Source organism: Mirounga leonina, unplaced genomic scaffold (genome assembly GCF_011800145.1).
Source record: "Mirounga leonina isolate KUSES-001 unplaced genomic scaffold, KU_Mleo_1.0 Mir_178, whole genome shotgun sequence".
Lineage (NCBI taxonomy): Eukaryota > Metazoa > Chordata > Mammalia > Carnivora > Phocidae > Mirounga > Mirounga leonina.
Window position 1 is genome coordinate 1,426,339 of NW_023270464.1, and position 21,521 is coordinate 1,447,859.

Genomic DNA, 21,521 nt, shown 5'->3' on the forward strand with positions numbered 1-21,521 from the left:
CAAATTATCTAATCTAAAAAATATGTGCTTGCTATCCTCATTTAATCACTATCTACTTGTTTCATTTTTCAGATAGAAACATTCATAATACTTAATCAATTGTTTCTCATGTCTCATACCTCACAGCTATACAAATTGTCCTATATTATTTACTTGTATTCTCCATTAACTTTAGGCTGCAACTGATTATCTTTTCTTTGACTCATCCGGAATGTACAAATCTGATTTATAGAAGTAAATGGTCACATTTAATTCACCTGTTCAATAATTTAATTTGTTTGAATACATGTTTATTGAGTACAATATATTAGACACTGTACCTACTGCTATTGTCACAGTTCAGAAAAAAACAGCCATGTTTCCACCATTGCAGAAGATGCCAGTGATCAAGTAATGACAAATGAGTTGAGTGTCGTAAATGAAGTGTGGTTTCCTATCAGAGGAAACTGAAAGTAGACATCACTAGAGAAAAGAGTAGGTGAAGCATCTCAGACAATGAAAGTTTAAGAAAAAACTTGAATGATGAGTAAAAGGTTGAAGGCTGAAGATTTGGGAAAACACATTTGTGTTAGGGCCCAGCATTTAGGGGGGTGGGTGAAAGGCATATAGAATGTCCCAAACATAGAGAGCAAAGGAAAGAGTGGGAGAGCTAAAGCAGTGGCCTTTGTGTGGAGCCATGTTAAAGATATATTTACCCTAAGGGCAAAGTGGAAGGAAAGGATACACGATGAGATCAACATTTGAGAACAGCTTCTTGGTTGTGCTGTTTCTCCACTGTAGCAAGTGCAGCATCCAATTGTGTTGGAGGAGAGTAAAACTGAAGCTAAGAACAAGGTCAGGTGGGTATTGTGATAGTTCAGGGGAATTACAATGGAGATGTCAACTGGAGGTACCCATGGAGGTTGGAAAGTGCACTTGGTCTTAAGAGAAATTCACTAGAGAGCATCAACAGGGCTTGGGGATTGAGGGAAGAGCAAAGAATGCCAGTCATATTTTCCCTTTGGATGTGAGAGGGTGACAGAAATATTTACTGGGATTTTAACTCCTGTAGGGCAAAACAAAAAGGTTTGTGGGAAGATTTTAGTTGCGGGCATTTTGGGTTTGAGGAGCTTAACATCTCTGTAGAGAGGCCAGTGGGTAATGAGATGTATAGGTCCTGAACATGGAAGACAGGATTCAATTTGAAACATGTCTATTGAATTTAGTCTTCTGTTGAGGTCTCAGATTCTTGGACTCCACTGCCTTCTGACCCTACCTTACATATGAGTCTTCTTTTTCACTTTACCCACAGCAGTCATTGCATTGGTTCAACCCTTAGTCCCATCTGCTTCCTGCGACCTCTTTCCACCATGTGCCCTCCCATACCACATGCAGGTAAACTAATATTTAATCATATTTCATACTTCTCTTTTGTCCTGGAATGGGATCTGACCTCTCTCTGCTCTGGAGTCACTTGACTGAGCCAAGGATGTTTGATGGTTGATTTTTGTACCTCTGATGGGAGAGGTGGGAATAATAACATTTGACTTTCTTATTCTTCAGAGTTAGTGTGGAAATCTGTTATTAGGGTTCTCCAGAGAAACAATGGGAAATAAGAGCTGTATGTTTACATTACATGTATTTTCTCTCTCTCTCTCCCTTCCTCTCTCTCTCTCTCTCTCTCTCTCTATATATATATATACACAAAATTTGGGCTTGCTAGTCTACACAATTGTTAAGTCCATTCCTTAAAATAAACCTTTCTCTCTCTTTCATTTACATGTACACATGTAAATGTACACATATACATACATATATAACATATGTACATATGCACATAAACATACACATATACAAAGCCTTTATAAGTGCATATGCATGTATACATAATGCATACAGTATATGAATACATAACATGCATATGTGTGTACATATGTGCGTGTATATATATATGAGAGAGAGGGACAGAAACAGAGAGAAACAGAGAAAGAGACAGAAAGACACACAGAGAGAGGCATTTCTTTTAAGGAATGACTCATGATTGTGGAGGCTATCAATTCCAAATTCTACAGGGCAGGCTGGCAGGCTGGAGACCCAGGGAAGAGTTGATATTGTAGCTCAAGTTTAAAGGCAGTCTGGAGGGGGGGGAGAGCAAGATGGTGGAGTAGTAGGAGACCTGGATTTCCTCTGGTCTCAGGAATTCAGCTGGATAGGGATCAAACCATTCTGAACACCTGCAAACTCAACAGGAGATCAAAGAAAAGAATAGCAACAATTCTCTGAACAGAAAAGTGACCACTTTCTGGAAGGTAGGACGTGCGGAGAAATGAATCCGAGGTGATATTCGGGAGAATAGATGGCGGGGGAGAGGGCCTCCGTCGGCTGCTTCTGGCAAGTGATAGAACCACAGGGCACAAAATTGGAACTTTTAGAAGTCGCCTCCGGTGAGGGACGTCACTCCAGTGGCTAAGCGGGGGTGGAACCCTCATGGGACAGTGTGGTCTCAGGACCCTCGGGGTCACAGAAAGACTGGGGGTGCCTGGGTGCAGCAGAGCTCCCAGGTATCAGAGCAGGGAAGCCAGCTGCAGAGACAGCCGAGGCGTGGGCTCTCAGCTCAGGCTTGCCATAAACTGTGATCTGCGGAACAGTCAGGCCACTGATCCTCCAGCAGGGACCCAACAAGTGGCAGATCTGGGAAGACTCCCCTTCCTCCCCCAGGAGGAGAGGCATGGGAGCGCACCACAGGGATCTGCCGAGTTTGGAGACTCCACACCGAGTCGGGTGCCAGAGATAGAAATGCTCGGTCACAGGCTGGATAAGCATGGACTGTGGCTGGAGACCGGGGAGACAGGAGTGATTGACTGCTTTTCTCTGGGGGCTCACTGAGGAGCGGGGCCCCGAGTTCTTGGCTCCTCTGGGGTGGAGATCAGGAGGCCGCCATTTTCATTCTCGTCCTCCAAAGCTGTACCCAAAGCTTGCAGGGAACAAAAGCTCCTGAGAGCAAACCCAAGCAGATTACTTAGCCCGGACCAGGAAGGGTGGGGCAATTCCACCTCCGGCAAAGACATTTGGAAACCACAGCAACAGGACCCTCCCCCAGAAGATCAGTAAGAACAGCCAGCCAAGACCAAGTTTACCGATCAATGAGAACAGCAGAACTCCAGAGCTAGGGAAATACTGCACATAGAATCCATGGCTTTTTTACTATGATTCTTTAGTCTTTCAAAGTTAATTTTCTTTTAACTGTCTTTTTTTTTAAATTCTTTTTTTCTTTTTTCCCTTTTTCAACCAACATCTAATCAGTCCCTTTTTTAAAAAAACATTTTTATTTTTCATTTTTAGAGTCATATTGTATCCCTTCAGAGTAGTTACTCTTATTTTTGGCATATATATAAGTTGTTCTCTCTTTAAAATTTTGAGATACAGTTACTTCTAACAGATTAAAATATACCCTAAATCTCTAGTGTATGGATTTGTTCTAGTCTCCTACTTGATCACATTCTCTCCCTTTTTTTTAAATCCTCTTCTTTCTTTTTTCAAACAGCTTCTTGTCTTATCAATTCCTTTTATAAAATCTTTTATAATTTTCATCTTTAAAGTCATATTCCATCCCTTCATCGTATCAACCCTTATTTTTGTACATGTATAAGTCCTTCTTTCTTTAAAATTTTGGGAGGCACGTTCTTCCAACAGACCAAAATACACTCAAAATGTAGTATGTGGCACTGATCTATGCACCAGCCTGATCATATTTGATCATATTCTGTTTTTTTATTGTTCTATTTTTGTTTGTTTTTATCTTTATCTTTACCTTTTTTCCCCCCTTTTCTTTTTGCTTTCTTTCTCTTTCTTTTGCCGAAGTTTCAGGTCTTTTCTGATTTGCTTAGAATACATTGTCTGGGGACGTTGTTACCCTGTTAGCATTTTATTCTCTCATTCATCTATTCTCCTCTGGACAAAATGACAACATGGAAAAAATCACCTCAACAAAAAGAACAAGAGGCACTACCAACTGCCAGGGACCTACTCAATATGGACATTAGTACAATGTCAGAACTAGACTTCAGAATGATGATTTTAAAGATAATAGCTGGGCTTGAAAAAAGCATGGAAGATATTAGAGAAACCCTTTCTGGAGAAATAAAAGAACTAAAATCTAACCAAGTCGAAATCAAAAAGGTTATTAATGAGGTGCAATAAAAAATGGGGGCACTAACTGCTAGGATAAATGAGGCAGAAGAGAGAGTCAGTGATATAGAAGAACAAATGATGGAAAATAAAGAAACTGAAAAAAAAGAGAGATAAACAACTACTGGATCATGAGGGCAGAATTCGAGACATAAGCAATACCATAGGATGAAACAACATAAGAATAATTCGGATCCCAGAAGAAGAAGAAAGAGAGAGAGGGGCAGAAGTTATATTGGAGCAAATTATAGCAGAGAACTCCCCTAATTTGGGGAAGGAAACAGGCATCAAAATCCAGGAAGCACAGAGAACCCCTCTCAAAATCAATAAAAATAGGTCAACACCCTGACATCTAATAGTAAAACTTATGAGTCTCAGAGACAAAGAGAAAATCCTGAAAGCAGCTCAGGAGAAGAGATACTTAACCTACAATGGTAGAAACATTCGATTGGCAACAGACCCATCCAGAGAGACTTGGCAGGCCAGAAAGGACTGGCATGATATACTCAGAGCACTAAATGAGAAAAATATGCAGCCAAGAATACTCTATCCAGCTAGGCTGTCATTGAAAATTGAAAGAGAGATAAAAAGCTTCCAAGACAAACAAAAACTAAAGGAATTTTCAAATGCCAAACCACCCCCACAAGAAATATTGAAAGGGGTCCTCTAAGCAAAGAGAGAGCCTAAAAGCAACATAGACCAGAAAGGAACACAGACAATATACAGTAACAGTCACCTTACAGGCAATACAATGGCACTCAATTCATATCTTTCAATATTTACCCTGAATGTGAATGGGCTAAATGCTCCAATCAAAAGACACAGGCTATCAGATTGGATAAAAAAACAAGACCCATCGATATGCTGTCTCATGAGACTCATTTTAGACCCAAAGACACCCCCAGATTGAAAGTGAGGGGGAGGAAAACCATTTACCATGCTAATGGACACCAAAAGAAAGCTGGGGTGGCAATCCTTATATCAGACAAATTAGATTTTAAACCAAAGACTGTAATAAGAGATGAGGAAGGACACTATAACCTACATAAAGGGTCTATCCAACAAGAAGATCTAACAATTGTAAATATCTATGCCCCTAACATGGGAGCAGCCAATTATATAAGGCAATTAATAACAAAAGCAAAGAAGCACATCAACAACATTACAATAATAGTGGGAGACATTAACAGCCCCCTCACTGAAATGGACAGATCATATAAGCAAAAGATCAGCAAGGAAATAAAGACTTTAAATGACACACTGGACCAAATGGACTTCACAGACGTATTCAGAACATTCCATCCCAAAGCAACAGAATACACATTCTTCTATAGTGCCCATGGAACATTCTCCAGAATAGATCACATCCTAGGTCACAAATCAGGTCTCAACCAGTACAAAGAGATTGGGATTATTCCCTGCATAATTACAGACCATAATGCTTTGAAACTAGAACTCAGCCACAAGAGGAAAGTCAGAAAGAACTCAGATACTTGGAGGCTAAAGAGCATCCTACTAAAGAATGAATGGGTCAACCAGGAAATTAAAGAAGAATTTAAAAAATTAATGGAAAACAATGAAAATGAAAATCCAACTGTTCAAAATCTTTGGGATGCAGCAAAGGCAGTCCTAAGAGGAAAGTATATAGCAATACAAGCCTTTCTCAAGAAACAAGAAAGGTCTCAAATACACAACCTAACCGTACACCTAAAGGAGCTGGAGAGAGAACAGCAAATAAGCCTAAACCCAGCAGGAGAAGAGAAATAATAAAGATCAGAGCAGAAATCAATGAAATAGAAACCAAAAGAACAGTAGAACAGATCAATGAAACTAGGATCTGGTTCTTTGGAAGAAATAATAACATTGATAAACCCCTGGCCAGACTTACCAAAAAGAAAAGAGAAAGGACCCAAATCAACAAAAATCATGAATTAAAGAGGAGAGATCACAACCAACACCAAAGAATTAAAAACAATTATAAAAACATAGTATGAGCAACTCTATGCAAGCAAATTAGACAATCTGGAAGAAATGGATGCATTCCTAGAGATGTATCAACTACCAAAATTGAACCAGGACGAAATAGAAAACCTGAACAGACCTATAACCACTAAGGAAATTGAAGCAGTCATCAAAAATCTCCCAAAATACAAAAGCCCAGGGCCAGATGGCTTCCCAGGGGAATTCTACCAAACATTTCAAGAAGAATTAATACCTATTCTTCTGAAACTGTTCCAAAAAATAGAAATGGAAGGAAAACTTCCAAACTCATTTTGTGAGTCCACCATTACCTTGTTCCCCAAACCAGACAAAGAACCCATCCAAAAGGAGAATTATAGACCAATATCCTTAATGAACATGAATGCAAAATTCTCACCAAAATACTAGCCAATAAGATCCAACAGTAAATTAAAAGGATTATTCACCACGAACAAGTGGGATTTATCCCTGGGCTGCAAGGTTGGTCCAACATCTGCAAATCAATCAACGTGATACAATACATTAACAAAAGAAAGAACAAGAACCATATGATCCTCTCAATAGATGCAGAAAAAGCATTTGACAAAGTACAACATCCTTTCTTAATCAAAACTCTTCGGAGTATAGGCATAGAGGGTACATACCTCAATATCATAAAAGCCATGTATGAAAAACCCACAGCGAATATCATTCTCAATGGGGAAAAACTGAGAGCTTTCCCCCTAAGGTCAGGAACACGGCAGGGATGTCCACTATCACCACTGCTATTCAACATAGTACTAGAAGTCCTAGCCACAGCAATCAGACAACAAAAAGAAATCAAAGGCATCCAAATTGGCAAAGAAGAAGTCAAACTCTCACTCTTTGCAGATGATATGATATCTTATGTGGAAAACCCCAAAGACTCCCCCCCAAGACTGCTAGAACTCATACAGGAATTCAGTCAAGTGGCAGGATATAAAATCAATGCACAGAAGTCGGTGGCATTCCTATACACCAACAACAAGACAGAAGAAAGAGAAATGAAGGAGTCGATCCCATTTACAATTGCACCCAAAACCATAAGATACCTAGGAAGAAATCTACCAAAGAGGAAAAGAATATGTACTCAGAAAACTATAAAATACTCATGAAAGAAATTGAGGAAGACACAAAGAAATGGAAAAATGTTCCATGCTCATGCATTGGAAGAACAAATATTGTGAAGATGTCAATGCTACCTAGAACAATCAACACATTCAATGCAATCCCCATCAAAATACCATCCACTTTTTTCAAAGAAATGGAACAAATAATCCTAAAATTCGTATGGAACCAGAAAAGACCCTGAATAGCCAGAGGAATGTTGAAAAAATAAAGCAAAGCTGGCGGCATCACAATTCTGGACTTCCAGCTCTATTATAAAGATGTCATCATCAGGACAGTATGATATTGGCACAAAAACAGACACATAGATCAATGGAACAGAATAGAGAGCCCAGAAATGGACCCTCAACTCTATGGTCAACTCATTTTTGACAAAGCAGGAAAGAATGTCCAATGGAAAAAAGACAGTCTCTTCAACAAATGGTGTTGGGAAAATTGGACAGCCACATGCAGAAGAATGAAACTGGACCATTTCCTTACACCACACACAAAAATAGACTCCAAATGGTTGAAAGACCTATATGTGAGACAGGAGTCCATCAACATCCTAAAGGAGAACACAGGCAGCAACCTCTTTGACCTCAGCCGAAGCAACTTCTTCCTAGAAACATCGCCAAAGGCAAGGGAAGCAAGGGCAAAAATGAACTATTGGGACTTCATCAAGATAAAAAGCTTTTGCACAGCAAAGGACACAGTCAATAACACCAAAAGACAACCGACAGAATGGGAGAAGATATTTGCAAATGACATATCAGCTAAAGGGCTAGTATCCAAATTCTATAAAGAACTTATCAAACTCAACACCCAAAGAACAAAGAATCCAATCAAGAAATGGGCAGAGGACATGAACAGACATTTTTCCAGGGAAGACATCCAAATGGCCAACAGATACATGAAAAAGTGCTCAGTATTGCTTAGCATCAGGGAAATCGAAATCACAACCTCAATGAGATATAACCTCACACCAGTCAGAATGGCTAAAATTAACAAGTCAGGAAACAAAAGATGTTGGCGGGGCTGCAGAGAAAGGGGAACCCTCCTACACTGTTGGTGGGAATGCAAGCTGGTGCAGCCACTCTGGAAAACAGTATGGAGGTTCCTCAAAAAGTTGAAAATAGAGCTACCATATGACCCAGCAATTGCACTACTGGGTATTTACCCCAAAGATACAAATGTAGAGATCCGAAGGGGTATGTACACCCCTATGTTTATAACAGCAAAGTCCACAATAGCCAAACTGTGGAAAAAGCCAAGTCGTCCATCAACAGATGAATGGATAAAGAAGAGGTGGTATATATATACAATGGGATATTATGCAGCCATCAAATGAATGAGATCTAGCCATTATGCTGAGTGAAATAAGTCAATCAGAGAAGGATATGTATCATATGACCTCAATGATAAATTCTTAATCTCAGGATACAAACTGAGGATTGCTGGATTGTGGGGGGTGGGAAGGATGGGGTGGTTGGATGATAGACATTGGGGTTGGTATGTGCTATGCTAAATGCTGTGAATTGTGCAAGACTGTTGAATCACAGATCTGTACCTCTGAAACAAATAATACAATATATGTTAATAAAAAATAAATAAGATAGCAGGAGGGGAAGAATGAAGGGGGAAGTCGGAGGGGGAGACGAACCATGAGAGATGATGGACTCTGAAAAAGAAACTGAGGGTTCTAGAGGGGAGGGGGGAGAGAGGATGAGTTAGCCTGGTGATGGGTATTAAAGAGGGCACGTTCTGCAGGGAGCACTGGGTGTTATGCACAATGAATCATGGAACACTACATCAAAAACTAATAATTTAATGTATGGTGATTAACATAACAAAAAATTTTAAAAAAAATAAAGGCAGTCTGGAAGCAGAATTTTCTCTCTTTTGAACACTTCATTCTATTTCTTATTAAAGGCCCACCCACATTATAGAGGGCACTGGGTTTTAAATATGAATTTCATTAAAAAATTACCTTCACAGTGTCATCTAGTTGGGTGGCCTAGCCAAAATGACCCATAAAATGAATCATCATAATATCCAGACAACTGGAATAATAGACACAAACTTGGGCTTTGGCATCAAGTGGCATAGGTTCTTACTCTAGCTCTTCTGCTTAGTTACTGCATAGTCTTTTTATTTTATTTTATTTTATTATGTTAGTCACCATTAATTACATCATTAATTTTTCATGTTGTGTTCCATGATTAATTGTTTGCGTATAATACCCAGTGCTCCATTCAATACGTGCCCCCCTTAATACCCATCACCAGGCTAAACCATACCCGTACCCACCTCCCCTCTAAAACCATCAGTTTGTTTCTCAGAGTCCATTGTCTCTCATGATTCTTCCTCCCCTCTGATTTTCCCCTTCATTGTTCCCTGCTTACTATCTTTTTTTTTTTTTATCATGTAATGTATTATTTGTTTCAGAGGCACCGGTCTGTGATTCATTAGTCTTACACATTTCACAGTGCTCAACATAGCACATACCTTCCCCAATGTCTATCATGCAGCCACCCCATACCTCCCACCCCCACCACTCCAGCAACCCTCAGTTTTTTTCCTGAGATTAAGAAATCCCCATATCAGTGAGGTCATATGATACATGTCTTTCTCTGATTGATTTATTTCGCTCAGCATAATACCCTCCAGTTCCATCCACGTCGTTGCAAATGGCAAGATTTCGTTCCTTTTGATGGCTGCATAATATTCCATTGTATATATATACCACTTCTTCTTTATCCATTCATCTGTTGATGGACATCTTGGCTCTTTCCACAGTTTGGCTATTGTGGACATTGCTGCTATAAATATCGGGGTGCACATACCCCTTCGGATCACTACATTTGTATCTTTGGGGTAAATACCCAGTAGTGCAATTGCTGGGTCATATGGTAGCTCTATTTTCAACTTTTTGAGGAACCTCCATACTGTTTTCCAGAGTGGTTGCACCAGCTTGCATTCCCACCAACAGTGTAGGAGGGTTCTCCTTGCTCCGCATCCCTGCCAACATCGGTCATTTACTGACTTGTTAATTTTAGCCATTCTGACTGGTATAAGGTGGTATCTCATTGAGGTTGTGATTTGGATTTCCCTGATACTGAGTGATGTTGAGCACTTTTCTTGTGTCTGTTGGCCATTTGGATGTCTTCTTTGGAAAAATGTCTGTTCATGTCTTCTGCCCATTTCTTGATTGGATTAGTTGTTCTTTGGGTGTTGAGTTTGATAAGTTCTTTATAGAATTTGGATACTAGCCCTTTATCTGATATGTCATTTGCAAATATCTTCTCCCATTCTGTCGGTTGTCTTTTGGTTTTGCGCTCTTAATATGTTCTTATAATTGTTTGTGATTCTTTGGTGTTGGTTGTGATCTCTCCTCTTTCATTCATGATATTATTTATTTGGATCCTTTTCTTTTCTTTTTGATAAGTCTGCTAGGGGTTTAATAACCTTATTAATTCTTTCCAAGAACCAGTGGGTAGTTTCATTGATCTGTTCTACTGTTCTTTTGGTTTCGATTGCATTAATTTCTGTTCTAATTGTTACTATTTCTCTTCTCCTGCCAAGTTTAGGCTTTATTTGCTGTCTTTCTCCAGGTCCGTTGGTGTAAGGTTAGGTTGTGTAGTTGAGACCTTTCTTGTTTCTTTGAAAGGCTTGTTTTGCTATATACTTCCCTCTTAGGACCGCCTTTGCTGCATCCCAAAGCTTTTGAGCAGTTGTGTTTTCATTTTCATTGGTTTCCATGAAATTGTTTTTAATTCTTCTTTAATTTCCTGGTTGACTCATTCATTCTTTAGTAGGATATTCTTTACCCTCCCTGTGTATTTGAGTTCTTTCTAAATTTCCTCTTGTGATTTACTTCATGTTTCAAAGCATTGTAGTCTGAATATATGCAGTGAATGATCCCAGTCTTTTGGTACCAGTTGACATCTGATTCGTGACCCAGAATGTGATGTGTTCTGGAGAATGTTCCATTTGCACTAGAGAAGAATGTGTATTCTGTTGCTTTGGGATGGAATGTTCTGAATATATCTGTGAAGTCCATCTGGTCCACGTGTTATTCAAAGCCCTTATTTCCTTGTTGATCTTCTGCTTAGATGATCTGTCCATTTCAGTGAGGAGGTTGTTAAATTCCCCTACTATTATTGCATTATTATCAATGTGTTTCTTTGATTTTGTTATTAATTGGCTTATATGATTGGCTGATCCCGTGTTAGGGGCATAAATATTTACAATTGTTAGATCTTGTTGGATAGACCCTTTAAGTATGATATAGTGTCCTTCTTCATCTCTTATTACAGTATTTGGTTTAACATCTAAGTTGTCTGATATAAGTATTTCCACCCCAGCTTACTTTTGATAACCATTAGTGTGATATATGATTTTCCACACCCTCACTTTAAATCTGGAGGTGTTATTGGTTCTAAAATGAGTCTCTTGAGGACAACATTTCAGTGGGTCTTGTTTTTTATCCAAACTGATACCCTGTGCTTTTGATTGGCACATTTAGCCCATTTATATTCAGAGTAACTATTGAATTATATGAATTTAGTGCCATTGTATTACCTATAAAGTGACTGTTACATTATCTTGTCTTTGTTCCTTTCTGGTTTATGTTACTTTTTGGCTCTATCTTTGCTTAGAGGATCCCTTTTAATATTTCTTGTCAGGCTGGTTTGGTGATCACAAATTCTTTTAGTTTCTGTTTATCCTGGAAGTTTTTATCACTCCTTCTATTTTGAATGATATCCAACTGGATAAAATATTCTTGGCTACATATTTTCTCACTTAGCACCCTGAATATATCATGCCAGTCCTTTTTGGCCCGCCAGGTCTCTGTGGATAGGTCTTCTGCCAATCTAAGGTTTTTACCCTTGTACATTACAGACCTCTTGTCCTGAGCTACTTTCAGGATTTTCTGTTTGTCCATGAGACTTGTAAGTTTCACTATTATATGTTAGGATGTTGACCTATTTTTAATGATTTTGAGATGGGCTCTCTGTGCCTCCTACATTTTGATGCCTGTGTCCTTCCCTAGATTACAGATGTTCTCCACTATAATTTATCAGAATATATCTTCTGCCCCTCTCTCTCTTTCTTCTTCTTCTGGGATCCCAATTATTCTAATATTGTTTCACTTTATGGTATCATTTATGTCTCACATTCTCTCCTCATAATCCAGTAGTTGTTTATCTCAGCTTCTTTATTCTTTATAATTTGGTCTTCTACATCAACTAAGTCTCTCCTCTGCCTCATTTATCATAGCAGTTAGAGCCTCCACTTTTTATTGCATCTCATTAATAATAATTGATTTCAACTTGGTTAGATTTAGTTCTTTTATTTCTTTGGAAAGGGATTCTCTAGTATATTCTATGCTTTTTTTCAAGCCCAGCTAGTATCTTTAAAATCATTATTCTGAACTCTAGTTCCAACATCTTACTTATGTCAATATTGATTGATCCCTGGCAGTCAGTTCTGCCTCTTTTCTTTAGATGAGTTTTTTTCTGTCTTGTCATTCTGTCCAGAGAAAAATAGTTGAATGAGAGAACAAAATACTAAAAACAGCAGCAATGACCCCAGAGAAATATACATTAACAAATCAGAAGAGACCCAAAACCAGGAAAAAAATAGTAAAAATAAAAGAGAATAGGGTGCCTGGGTGGCTCAGTTGGTTAAGCGACTGCCTTCGGCTCAGGTCATGATCCTGGAGTCCCGGGATCGAGTCCCGCATCGGGCTCCCTGCTCAGCAGGGAGCCAGCTTCTCCCTCTGACCCTCCCCCCCTCATGCTCTCTCTCTCTCATTCTCTCTCTCTCTCAAATAAATAAATAAAATCTTTATAAAAAAAAGAAAAAAAAAGAGAATATAATCAGATAGGTGAGCAGAATAGGGCAATACACTGGATTCTGTGTGTATTTTGGTCTGTTTGTTAGAAAACTAGATCCCAAAATTGTAAAGAAAGATAAAATATTATATGTAGAAAAATAAAATTAAATACAATAAAAGGATAGAATGTAAAAATAAAATGAAAAGACAAGAAAAAACCAAAGGAAAAGAAAGACACCAAAATAAAGGAATGGATATAAACAGATAGGTGAACAGAACAGAGCAATACACTCTCTCTTGAGTGTATTTTGGTCAGTTTGTTAGAAGAAACTACATCTCTAAATTGTAAAGAAGAAAAACACATATATATATAAATAAAATTAAATACAATGAAAGGATAGAACGTAACTGTAAAATGGAAATTAAAAAAGACTTTATCCATTCATCTGTTGAAGGACATCTCTGCTCTTTCCACAGTTTGGCTATTGTGGACATTGCTGCTATGAACATTTTGGTGCATATGGCCCTTCTTTTCACTACATCTGGATAAAGAAGATGTGGTCCATATATACAATGGAATATAACTCAGCCATCTGAAAGAATGAATACTCAACTTTTGCATCAATATGGATGGGACCAGAGGAGATTATGTTAAGTGAAATAAGTCAAGCAGAGAAAGTCAATTATCACATGGTTTCATTTATTTGTGGAACATAAGGAACCGCATGGAGGACATTAGGAGAAGGAAGGGAAAAATGAATGGGGGGAAATCGGAGGGAGAGATGACCATGACAGACTGGACTCCTGAGAAACAAACTGATGGTTTTAGAGGGGAGGGGTGTGAAGGGATGGGTTAGCCCGGTGATGGGTATTAAGGAGAGCTATATTACATGGAGCACTGAATGCGATATGCAAACAGTGAATCATGGAACATTACATCAAAAACTAATGATGTACTGTATAGTGACTAACATAACATAATAATAAAAAAAGGCTTTAACAAAACAAAACAAAACAAAACAAAAACAAAAAAAAAAGGAAGAAGAAGAAAAACAACAGCAATAACAACAACAAAAAGAATGTCATCAGACAGGTGAATAGAACTGAGTCATACACCAGATTTTGGGTGCATTTTGGTCTGTTAGAAGAAACTGCATCCCAAATTGTAAAGAAAGAAAAACTTATATAGAAAAGTAAGATTAAATACAATGAAGGGATAGAATGTAACTGTAAAAATAAAACTTAAAAAAATTTTAAAAAGGAGTTGATAAAATAAGAAATTGGTTGAAAAAGGAAAGAAAAGAATTAAAAAAAAAATAAAGTTGAAAGACTCAAGAATCATGGAGAAAAAAGCCATGTGTTCTATGTGCTGTATTCCCCTAGCACTGGAGTTTTGCTGTTCTCATTGATTGGTAAACTTGGTCTTGGCTAAATGTTCTTGCTGATATTCTGTGGGAGGGGCCTGTTGTGTTTATTCTCAAGTGTATTTGCCCCAGGCGGAATTGTACTGCCCTTGCCAGGGGGCCAGGCTAAATAATATGCTCCTGTTTGTTCAATGTGGCTTTTGTTCCCTGAAGGCTTTCTGCACAGTTTTAGAGGATGAGAATGAAAATGGCGGCCTCCCAATCTCTGGCCCTGGAGCCAAAAGCCCAGAGCCCCATGCTTCAGTGAGCCCTAAGAGAAAAGCAGTAAATCACTCCTCTCTCCCTGGTCTCTGGCCACCCTCCGTGCTCACCCGGCCTGTGACCAAGTGTTTCTATCTCAGGCATATGACCCCATTTCAAGTATCCAAACCCTGCAGACCCCTGTGGCACACTTACCCCTCCTTCTGGGGGGGAAGGGGGATTGTCACTGGATCTGCCACTTGTTGGGTCCCTCCCTGTTCAGAGAGCTCTGGCCCAGCCCTGCTGTGGTTTGTGGTTTATGGCAACCCCGAGCTGAGAGCCCACTCATGGGCTCGCTGATTGCAGCCAGTTTCCCCACTCTGATGCCTGGGAGCTCTGCCACACTCAGGCATCCCTGGTCTTTCTGTGACCCTGAGAATCCTGAGACTACACTGTCCCAGCTCGAGTTCTGTCCCTGCTTAGTCACCTGAGCAATGTCTCTCACCAGAGCAGATTTCTAAAAGTTCTGGTTTTGTGCTCTGCTGCTGTATCACTTGCTGGTAGCTAGCTGACGGAAGGTCCCACCCCCCATGGTCTATCTTCCCATATATCACCTCAGATTCATTTCTCTGCACCTCCTAACTTGCAGAAAGTGGTCATTTTTCTATTGGTAGAGTTACAGCTATTCTTTTCTTAGATCTCCAATTGAGTTCGCAGGTGTTCAAAATGATTTGATAGTTAACTGGCTGAACGAAATTAAGGTCTCCTACTCGTCCACTGTCTTGGACTTCTCTCTCTTTTCTTGCTGTTTTGGTAGTAAAGCTGTTTTCTGTGTTGTCCAATCTTCTTACTTGTGAGATCATAATTGTGAAACCAGAAATAAGACCTATGGCACTGGGTTGGCCCCCACCTCACTCATTCCATGCAGAGAGACTCTAGAGCCAACCTCAGGGTTTCTGAGATATGCTGTGTCCCTTCTCCACATTTTCCTTTGCCTCTGTCTCCCTCATCCTCAAAAATATTTTTTGTTCACCTCTACGATGCTTGACATGATGTGTCATCTTCATGGTTCAAACCATCTTCACTGGTTTCAAACACAAACTGACTAATATCTGATTCGTTTTACTGAATATTTGGGAGAATGTGTGCCCTCTCTTCCTTCTCTCTCTTTTTTTTTTCTTCCTTTCACAGTGGAGGAACGGATGCAACTTTCTTGTCCCATGCAGAGTGGTTCCCACCTAAACTGACATCCTAAACTCCTAACTTCTATCACAAACTGAATACCATGGAATTACTTCTGAACAAATGCCAATTCCCCTAAAGCAGTCCTGGTGAATACAGTTTCTTCTCTTTCTCCACATGAGAAAAGCAAAAGAATTCAAGATAAAAGAATAAGAAAAAAGTAAAAACTGATTTCAGTAGGTAAACAGAAGACTCCAATCTGCACTGAAGGGAATAGGCACTGTAGAAAGAGAACTTGAAAATTTAGGGCAGGCATGGGTAGTCAGATAAGGTAAGTAACATTCTGGTTGAAAAGAAAAGAGAAGGAGATTTGTGATGACTCAGCCAAGACAAGGGGTGTTAGACTCCTGGTTGGCTGGGACTTTTGGTGCTGAGTTTTTTTGTTTTTTTTTTTTTTTAGGAGAGTCTCAGACATCGGATGGCATTATGGGTAAGAGGAGTAGAAAAGTGGAAGTCTCTTTGGATCTTTATTTTATATTTGTTTCTTGGTTTTGGGCTTTTAGTTGCATGTGAGAACTTAGTGTTATCAGTTGGTAGACTAGTTAAGGTTACTGAGTTTATAGAATCTAACAGCTCCAGAGAAAGTTGTGTCTCTATTATGTGGAAATCATTATTGGTTACCAAACAAAACTATCACCACTTTTTAAAAGCTTGGTTTTTGTTGCAAAGTAAGAAATTATAATTGTGCTAAATTTTCAGTAAAAATGTCTCAAGCCACTCTACTATATGTTGCTCCCTAATTCTGTTGCCCAGATGGCTCTAAGACTGATCAGACCAGGATCACTTGTTTTGTCTTGCTTCCACATATAACTTGATAATCCTTTTAAACTATAGGGAAGTATTATTGTGTCTTTACTTCCTTAGGAATGATGTTCTCCAAATTCATGAATTCTTTCCTTCATATTTAATTCTAAGAGTCACACAAAATAAGAAAAAGAAACTTAAATGGAGATGCCATGTGTTGCTCAAAGGCAACTTGATTTGGTAAATTACTTGAGAGAAGGATTCTGGGACGCCCCCCACACTCTCATCTGGAAGGTAATGAGAAGAAATGAGTCCCCACTGGATGAGGCCATCAGTGTCAATGGGATAACAGCTGGAATATATTTAGGGTCTTAATTTAGAGTGGTAAAGAAACTATTTCCACAAATAGATGTAAGAAGTGTCAAAATTGACTCTGCTTTGGAAGGAAATAAAGTGAGAGTCCTAACAAATTTCATTATATAAGTAAACCCACAGAATTTTACAGTTTACTGTTAAAGTAAAAACTTTTTGGAAATTGCCTTTTTGGAGATTTTACCATATTGTTGGCTTATAGTCCATTTTTTCATTTTGTTTTATTTCATTTTATTTCTAAAAATCAATTTATTTTGCTTAGCTGAATATCCAGTTCTCCTGGTAGAGGTAATGAGGACTCCTTCTGAGTCCTCCCAACTCCAGGGTCTATTCCCAGAGGCAAGCACTTCTAACTGCTTGAAGATGTCTGCTGGTAATCTTCTCAACTCTGGTATTATGTTTAGGCCAGTGCTTTATCTATATAGGTCATATATATTGAGTCTTCAGTATGACATCAGAGACTTTAGTGTCCTTCACACTAACACTACCTCTCTTAACCATTCTAGTTGTAGAGAGCCATTAGTGCCCTCAAGTCATTAGCATGAATCTTCATGTTTATCCCAACAACACAAAGCATTCTCTACTCATACCCCATTAATGTAGAGAAGGATATTCATATCCTTATTTTTCCCTCCAATTTTCTTTCATATTTGCCTCCATATGAATGTTGATGACATGTATATTGGTATAGTCTCTTGGGTAAATACTTATGTCTGTTAGAGTCTGTCAAAGCAAACCATTAAGAACATTTAAATGATTATGACTAGGTAGGGCTGTTAAATATAGAGCCAAGGCACGTGCCTGAGTTCCATTTCCTTCCCTGTGGGTCAGTGGCTTGGCCTTTGTGATGTTAGGAGGCAATGTGCTGCTATCCAACCAGGTAGTTTTTCTTTTCTTGTAGCTCATTGATAACTCAGAGTCTCAACATATCTATATGCTTATTTGCCATTTGCGTTTTCTTTTCGGCAATCTGCCTATGGTTTTCCTTTGGCAAATTTTTGGATTTGCTGTTAGCTTTACTCAGTAACCTTAACTAGTCTACCAACTGAACCAAATTTTTGACTGGGTTTTTTTTTTTTTTTTCTTATTTGTAGTTAGGTATTCTTTATATAATCTGAATATGATGTATTTATGATATCTGTATTCATACACAAGTTTTTAGTTTTGAAGGAGTAAGATATCTCAATCTCTTCCTCTAAGACTATCACTAATTGAATATGACGGCCTTGCTTTCTCCAAAGTCATAAACATGGCCTATCTTTTCTAAGTTGCCTTTCTTTTCTTTTCTTTTAAGATTTTATTTATTTACTTGAGAGAGAAAGACAGAGCATGAGCAGGGGAAAGGGGTAGAGGGAGAGGGAGAATCAGACTCCCTGCTGAGCTAGGACCCCCCAACATTGTGCTCAATCCCAGGACCTGGAGATCACAACCTGAGCTGAGGACAGATTCTTAACTGACTGCCCCTCTAAGTTGCCTTTATTTTCATACTAACTCTAAAATTAATCTGGGATTTGCTCTTATAAATGATGTGAATGAGCTATCTCACTATTTTCTTTCCAAATTGGTACTCAATTTTAGTACCTGTATTTACTGAAAAATCTTTTTTCTTCATGGTTTTAAATGATATCTTTATCATCCACCATATCAATTCCTGAATTAATCATACAGCTTTGGGGGCTATCCTGTTCCACTAACCTGCAAATTCTGTGTCAATACTATATTGTTTAATCTCCGGATTTCTAATAGGTTTAAGTCTCAGACAGTTAAGTTCCTATCTTTGTTTTAATTTTCAACATTGTGCAGTGGCAGTATCGTAGCCAATGAGGTTTATCCAAGGTGCAATTATTGCTAATTTTCAACATTGTTTTAGCTCCACTAACACACACACCTATCAACACGTGCTTTAGGTTTAGTTTATCAGTTTCTGCTAAGGACCCTGTAGATTTCTAATTGGAATTGCACTGAGTCTGAAGATTCATTTGGGGAGAAATAACATCTTCCCCTCACATTGCTTCTTGAATGTCTATGAATATCATCTCTTGGTCTATTCACTTAGCTAGTCACACAGGTCTTTCAGTAAAGTTTTATTTTCTCCATAAAGTTGTTGGCATCAGTTTATTGGCATCTTGGGAGGAAGGAAAGGCAAATGCTTATGAAACAATAGACAGATCATCTAAGCAGAAAGTCAACAAAGAAACAAGAGCTTTGAATGACACACTAGACCAGATGGACCTCAGAGATATATACAGAACATTCCACCCTAAAACAACAGAATACTCATTCTTCTCCAGTGCACACAGAACTTTCTCCAGAATAGACCACATAGTGGGTCACAAATCATGTCTCAACCAATACCAAAAGACTGAGATTATTCCCTGCATATTCTCAGACCATAATGCTTTAAAACTGGAACTCAATCACAAGAAGAAATTTGGAATAAATTCAAACACTTGGAAACTAAAGACCACTTTGCTTAAGAATGTTTGGGTCAACGAGGAAATCAAAGAACTTAAACAATTCATGGAAACCAATGAGAATGAAAACACATTGGTCCAAAACCTATGGGATACTGCAAAGGCGGTCCTAAGGGGGAAATACATAGCCATCCAAGCCTCACTCAAAAATTAGAAAAATCCTAAATTCACCAACTAACTTTACACTTTAAAGAACTGGAGAAAAAGCAACAAATGATGCCTAAGCCATACATTAGAGGAGAAATAATTAAGATTAGAGCAGAGATCAATGAATTAGAAACCAGAAATACAGTAGAGCAGATCAATGAAACTAGAAGCTCGTTCTTTGAAAGAATTAATAAGATCGATAAACCACTGGACAGACATATCCAAAAGAAAAGAGACAGGACCCAAATTTATAAAATTATGAATGAAGGGGAAGAGATCACGACTAACACCAAGGAATAGAAACAATTATTAGAAATTATTATCAACAACTATATGCCAATAAATTGAGCAACCTGAAAGAAATGGATGGCTTCCTGGAAACCTATAAACTACCAAGACTGAAACAGGAAGAAATTGACAACATGAATAGGCCAATAACCAGCAACGAGATTGAAGCAGTGATCAAAAACCTCCCAAAAAACAAGAGTCCAGGGCCTGATGGATTCCTTGCGGAATTCTACCAAACATTCAAAGAAGAAAGAATACCTATTCTCCTGAAGATGTTTCAAATAATAGAAAAAAAAAGGGAAAGCTTCCAAACTCATTCTATGAAGCCAGCATTACCTTGATCCCCAAATCAGGCAAAGACCCCCATCAAAAAGGAGAATTTCAGACCAATATCCCTGATGAATATGGAGTCCAAAATTCTCAACAAAATCCTAGCTAATAAGATCCAACAGTACATTAAAAGGATCATCCACCACGACCAAGTGGGATTTATCCTTGGGATGCAAGGGCCATTCAACATTTGCAAATCAATCAGTGTGATAGAACACATTAATAAGAGGAGAGAGAAAAACCATATGGTCCTCTCATTTGATGCAAAAAAAGCATTTGACAAAATACAGCATCCTTTCCGGATTAAAAGTCTTCAGAGTATAGGGATAGAGGGAACATTCCTCAAGTTCATAAAATCCATCTATGAAAAACTCACAGCGAATATCATTCTCAATGGGGAAAAGCCGAGAGCCTTTCCCTTAAGATCAGGAAAACGTCAAGGATGCCCACTCTTGCCACTATTGTTCAACGTAGTACTAGAAGTCCTAGCAACAGCAATCAGACAACAGAACAGAAATAAAATGTTTCAAATTGGCAAAGAAGAGGTCAAACTCTCTTTCTTCACAGTGGACGTGATACTTTATGTGGAAAACCCAAAAGACTGCACCCCCAAATTACTAGAACTCATACAGCAATTCAGTAATGTGGCAGGATACAAAATCAATGCACAGAAATCAGTTGCTTTCTTATACATTAACAATGTAACTGTAGAAAGAGAAATTAGAGAATCAATTCTATTTACAATAGCACCCAAAACCATAAGATACCTCAGAATAAACCTAACCAAAAAGGTAAAGGAACTACAGAACACTCATGAAAGAAATTGAAGAAGACACAAAAATATAGAAAAACATTCCATGCTCATGGATTGGAAGAATAAACATTGTTAAAATGTCTGTGCTGCCCAGAGCCATCTATACCTTCAATGCCATCCTGATCAAAATACCAATGGCATTTTTCAAAGAGCTGGAACAAACAATCCTAAAATTTTTATGGAACCAGAAAAGACCTCAAATCACCAAGGAAATGTTGGAAAAGGAAAACAAAGCTGGAGACATCACATTGCCTGATTTCAAGCTATATTACAAAGCTGTGATCACCAAGACATCATGGTACTGGCACAAAAACAGACATATAGACCAATGGAACAGAATAAAGAGCCCAGATATGGACCCTCAACTCTATGGTCAAATAATTTTCAACAAA